The sequence below is a fragment of the Macrobrachium rosenbergii genome, chromosome 51 (assembly GCF_040412425.1).
Source record: "Macrobrachium rosenbergii isolate ZJJX-2024 chromosome 51, ASM4041242v1, whole genome shotgun sequence".
NCBI classification, from domain to species: Eukaryota; Metazoa; Arthropoda; class Malacostraca; order Decapoda; family Palaemonidae; genus Macrobrachium; species Macrobrachium rosenbergii.
The window spans coordinates 51,169,383-51,175,382 of record NC_089791.1 but is presented as its reverse complement, the minus strand read 5'-3'; the positions used below and the strand labels follow the sequence as shown (position 1 = coordinate 51,175,382).

Genomic DNA, 6,000 nt, shown 5'->3' with positions numbered 1-6,000 from the left:
TGTGACCTGTAATGCACCCACGTCCTTAGGATGTTATTTCATTGCAAGATAGTTTTTGGTTTTTTTGCAAGATCGTTTAGATCCTGGTTATACCGACATTGATGAAATATTTTGCGCAATTAGGCTAAACAACTCGCCCCCGGGTGGGCTCGAACCACCAACCTTTCGGTTAACAGCCGAACGCGCTAACCGATTGTGCCACGGAGGCTTGAATGACCTCGTGCACCTTCCACAATTTCTTGTTCCAGAACAACTGGCAGTGACTTCTAAATTTCCCTCATTATTATATATACATTACTATATATTTAAACATACTACTATACACATGTATTCCTACTGAATACATACAATTTCGAAGAAATATCAAGGCTTTGCCTGAGACTTCTTTTACACCAAACAAGACAATCCCATTTATATATTCCTTTGAGTCCTTCTCATTTATTACAAAACGTCCTGTCACTCATCAACAATTAGTTCATATCTATCAATACATTCTGAGGGTTTTATGTCACTTATGATTTTCTGAGCACAATAACTTGAGATCAAGTAAATTTTTGAAAAGAAAAAATCGAAGCCTTAATCCTTAACCATATCATAACATTACTGCATTTGCCATATATACAAGTTCTTGTACGTCATATATATATATATATATATATATATATATATATATATATATATATATATATATATATATATATTATATATATATACATATATATATATATGTATATATATATATATATATACTTATGCATATACTTATACATGTATATATGTCCTCCCATCCTGTACACATGATTAAACCTCGGCAACTCACATTGGCCACCCTGTCAAAACGTTTGTATCTTTACCTTTCAAGGCTCTTCAAACATTTCAGCACTAACAGCGGACACATAGGTTTTATTTTTGTTCATATTCTGCAAAAGATCGTTGCTATGGTAGATTAAGTTTATTAAACTCTCTCTCTCTCTCTCTCTCTCTCTCTCTCTCTCTCTCTCTCTCTCTCTCTCTCTCTCTCTCTCTCTCTCTCTCTCTCTCTCTCTCTCTCTCTCAGCATTATTATTCATTACAACCGATGGCTAAAGTCTCACGCCAGTTGAAATACGAAATGTCATAATTGTCTCATCATCATTGTATCTGAGGCTAGTCTAGAATCTCTTCCTATGAAAAATATTTAATAGTTTTGCAGGGAGAAATTATAGTAATATGGGAACAGCATTCAATGAAGGTTGTTGGCCCAGGTTAAGTATTCAAATGATCAGTTCATTGATTGCGCACATCTAAGTCTCCTATCTTAAGTATCATTACAGTGATTGACTACATAGCTTGGTTTGTAATGCTGTGATTGTCCATATTTAAGATTGTAATATTAACATCTGTTGCTTTTAATGCATCCATATGCTTAAGAAATTATCTCCTTGGCAAGACAATTTATGGTAATTATTTTTCTATGGTCGTTTGATCATGCTTACACCGATTTTAACTATTTACTTGTGAGATTAGACTAAACAGTTCGCCCCCGGGTGGGCTCGAACCACCAACCTTTCGGTTAACAGCCGAACGCGCTAACCGATTGTGCCACGGAGGCCTGAAAATAGATGGCACTCAGTTGTTTTATTCAATAGATGTGCACTGAACACTTTTCCACTGATTGTACTTTCAGGCGAACTCCAACCATCTCATGGATATTGTTAGTAGTCACTTCAATCTGAACTTACACGGGAGAGTTTATTCATGTCTATATATAAGTGTGTTAACTTTATCATATACCTTATTGTTGTATGCATTAATAGAATTACTAACGGGACCTCATTCAAACTGGATGTTATCCAGTGGAATAAATATCTCCACTAGATACCATCCAGTTTTGAATGAGGTCCTATTAGTAATGTAATATGTATGTGTATGTGTCTGTGAGTATATATATATATATATATATATATATATATATATATATATATATATATATATATATATATATATGTATTATAAGAAACTTTTCCTAAATAGACTCTGTAGTATGAGTGTTTGTGAATGTTTACAAACACAGTTATTTGGCAATAATAATAATAACGATAATAATGGTTTGAATTTAACAGCAAAAGAACTACATACAAAGAGATATAAATGAACCATTATCAAACAATAATCGAAAATTACAGCAAGAGAGGAATAAAAACGATTAAAAGACAGTTTTTATGTAATATTATTCAAACCCAGCAACGACCCAAAAACGAGGATATTCAAGAATATAATATATATATATATATATATATATATATATATATATATATATATATATATATATATATTATATATATATATATATAGTATTTATATGAATATCATAAATTTTGAGTCGTTGCTGGAATTTTACAAATATTATTATTATTATTATTATTATTATTATTATTATTGTGTATTATTATTATTATTATTATTACCAAATAAATATACTTGCAGACTTCTACCAGATTCAATACCCTTCACTCGTAATGAAATAAAGACAAAACCAATGGCTTTTATAAGGCATTTAAAAATTCTAAAAAAATTAAAAAGCAAACAAAAGTGTGCCATCGAATTTTGATGTTACATTGAGGGATGATTATAAAGTCACCTGTTGCAACTGCAGTTTCACAGTGGTTTTTTTGTGTTTATATTGTTACATACAGTATTGTATTCCTCGTTATTTGTGTAATTGGGGGATTACGTGAATTACGTGTTATTAGACATAAATAGTATAGTTAGGTAGTTCATGGGACTATGTTGTCAGAATGTAGGTCAAAGATATTGCAGAAACGCAAGTTCAAAATTGATACAGTTACAGTTACACTGTCAGATTTAATTGCTATAATAATAATAATAATAATAATAATAATAATAATAATAATAATAATAGAGCCTGAGTCTTAAAATGGAGAAATGAAACCACGGTTATGTGTGGGTGCATACATATTTAAAAATAAATCTGAACAGAGAGCTTTCGGGAATCTGTTCGAAAAGGGGAATCGAACATATTCTCGAAAGCTCCCTGAATAGATTTATTCTTAAATATATTTGCACCCATACATAACCGTGGACTTGTTTCTCCAATAATAATAATTATATGAAGGCGCAAAAAATCTCCGTACCAGTTTTTCCTTTATTGACAAAATACTCAACAGAAATTCACTTGAACTTTCAGACGAGCACAAACCTCTCTTCCCTTCCGTGTATTGAGTCAAACGTCTATGTACTGATGCCCCTCACAGTTTTAATATTCAGTATTGCTGAAGCCTGACCTGCAAAGCCAGTTATAAGTGCTTTTTATGACTGCATTACGCTGAAAGCTGTTATCGCATGGAACCACTTTTGGTCGCTGTTGAATGATGCTGCAAGCAGCATTGAATTTGACTGCCATTTTTATCAGCTCTGGAAAGAGCTGATCATTTCCCCGTCATCATTTGGCTGTGCGCTTCGTTTCCGCTCTGCAATTGGTTCTCGTTTTGTTTTATTCCTCCCAGAAAGAAGGTATATTATTATTATTATTATTATTATTATTATTATTATTATTATTATTATTATTATTATTACTGATCTGATATGAATCAAATTATTCCTCCCAGAGAGAAGTTTTACTATTATTATTATTATTATTATTATTATTATTATTATTATTATTATTATTATTATTATTATCCCTTACCTCCTCTTACTTCTTCCTAATGAACACCATATTCTTTGGAAGTTTGAATTTCAAGGCAGTGGCCCCTGTAGGATTGTTCCATGTGAATGGGGTTCATCTGAATAACAAAAATATTACTGATCCGATTTTTACTTCATAGGCAAGTGCCTGGACGGTTATTGATTTATTAACCTAAATGAATGTTAAGCTTGATCTATTTCTCAAGGTTACAGGTCATTTTAAAGGTGAAGAGGTTATTATTATTAGTTTGATCTATAATAGTTGTGTACAAGGGATGACACATGAGGTTTTCATGGGTAAGATAACTGTTACATTCCTTCTTGCTTATAATGCGTTCACGTAACTAAGTAATTGTTCCCTTTGCAAGCCAGTTTATGGCACTTTTTTACCATGGTCGTTAGAGCACACTATGACCTTGAGTAAACACTTTGTGCGATTAGACTAAATAATTCGCCCCCGGGTGGGCTCGAACCACCACCAACCTTTCGGTTAACAGCCGAACGCGCTAACCGATTGTGCCACGGAGGCTTGAAATTGTGGGGTGCAACTTACGCTATCAATTGTTCCAGAACAACAGGTGGTGACCTCTTAATTTCGCTTATTACTAAATGAATATTACACTATATTTCTACATACTACAGTATATATACAAACATATACATAACATTAAACAATTATGAAGTAATTTCATAACCTAGCATGAGTCCTGCTTTTACACCAAACCAGTCACTCTCCTCTATATATTCTGTTACAATGAATGACTAAGGTCTCTTGCCAGTTGAAATACAAAATAACGCAATTTTCATATCCTAGAAATATCTGAGGGTAATCTAGATCTCCATCCCAAGAAAAATATTTAAGAGGGTTACTGTTAAACGTTAAAATGATTGGGTAACGGTGCTCAGTCGATTTTGTTTATTCAAATTCATTGTTTAAATTGTCCATGTTTTTATCTCATGGGCGAAATTGAAGCAATTGTACACATTGATTATTTTAATATTTGTACAAATATACATCTTTGTGATTTGTAATGCGCCCACGTCCTTAGGATACTATTTCATTGCAAGATAGTTTATGGTTTTTTCCAAGGTCGTTTAGAACTTTAGATGGTGGTTATACCGACCTTGATGAAATATTTTGTGCAATTAGGCTAAACAACTCGCCCCCGGGTGGGCTCGAACCACCAACCTTTCGGTTAACAGCCGAACGCGCTAACCGATTGTGCCACGGAGGCTTGAATAACCTCATTCACCTCCCACAATTTGTTGTTCCAGAACAACTGGCAGTGACTTCTAAATTTCCCTCATTGTTATATATACATTACTATATATTTAAACATACTACTATGCATATGTATTCCTACTGAATACATACAATTTCGAAGAAATATCAAGGCTTTGCCTGAGACCTACTTTTACACCAAACAAGACAATCCCATTTATATATTCCTTTGAGTCCTTCTTATTTGTTACAAAACGCCCTGTCACTCATCAACAATTAGTTCATATCTATCAATACATTCTGAGGGGTTTAATGTCACTTACGATTTTTCTGACTTCCACAATAACTTGAGCTCAAGTAAATTTTTTTGAAAGAAAAAATCGAAACCTTAATCCTTAACCATATCATAACATTACTGCATTTGTCATATATACTAGTTTTTGTACATCATATATATATATATATAGTTATATATATATATATATATATATATATATATATATATATATATATATATATATATATATATATTATATTAGCAAGAACTCGCTAAAATGCCTCCCCCTTTTTTTTTTGTTGTTTGTTTTGTTGTTTTCATTTACTATCGATGATAGACACATCTGTCTATCGACTTCCCGGTCAGAATACAAGGGTTTAAAACAGATTAAGGCCACTCCCTTTAAGTAGATCTTTCTTCGAGGCAAAAGTGATTTCTGTCTGGTCGTTTCCTTTACAGGCAAACCCCCTGCGGCATCAGCTGAAAATGATTCAACCCCTATGCTGGAAGTGCCCCCTGCCCCCATAGGAGGAGATAAAAGCCAGAAACCACGAGGCCTCGGTCTCACGCGCACTAGAAGACAGGGAGTGAAGAAGTCCCCAAACACCTACCCCTAGTGCCCTTAGCTTACCACGTGGCCCTTTTCAGTAGGCTCCTCGTGCCCATCGACCGCGAGCCCACGTGTTCGCTCTACCGTTGACCTGCCGGATGCCCACATGCCATTGCCCGGCCCTTCATTTCCCCGCATTGCCCTTTTTTTGCATCCTAACACGTGAAGAAACTCGCCCTCGGAAATTGCAAGTCATCCACGGAC

The 6,000-nt window shown here is 34.0% G+C and overlaps 1 long non-coding RNA gene and 4 other non-coding genes across 6 annotated transcripts in view; 1 reads left to right on the top strand and 4 right to left on the bottom strand.

The window, feature by feature from the left end:
- The window catches only part of LOC136833400 (uncharacterized), a 217,219-nt gene that overhangs the window by 89,650 nt on the left and 121,569 nt on the right, over positions 1-6,000 (top strand). The gene's annotated exons all lie outside the window — the stretch shown is intronic.
- TRNAN-GUU (transfer RNA asparagine (anticodon GUU)) lies at positions 135-208 on the bottom strand. Its single transcript has one exon. It is a non-coding gene; the product is annotated as a tRNA-Asn (tRNA).
- TRNAN-GUU (transfer RNA asparagine (anticodon GUU)) lies at positions 1,518-1,591 on the bottom strand. Its single transcript has one exon. It is a non-coding gene; the product is annotated as a tRNA-Asn (tRNA).
- TRNAN-GUU (transfer RNA asparagine (anticodon GUU)) lies at positions 4,140-4,216 on the bottom strand. Its single transcript has one exon. It is a non-coding gene; the product is annotated as a tRNA-Asn (tRNA).
- On the bottom strand, positions 4,849-4,922 carry TRNAN-GUU (transfer RNA asparagine (anticodon GUU)). The gene has a single exon. It is a non-coding gene; the product is annotated as a tRNA-Asn (tRNA).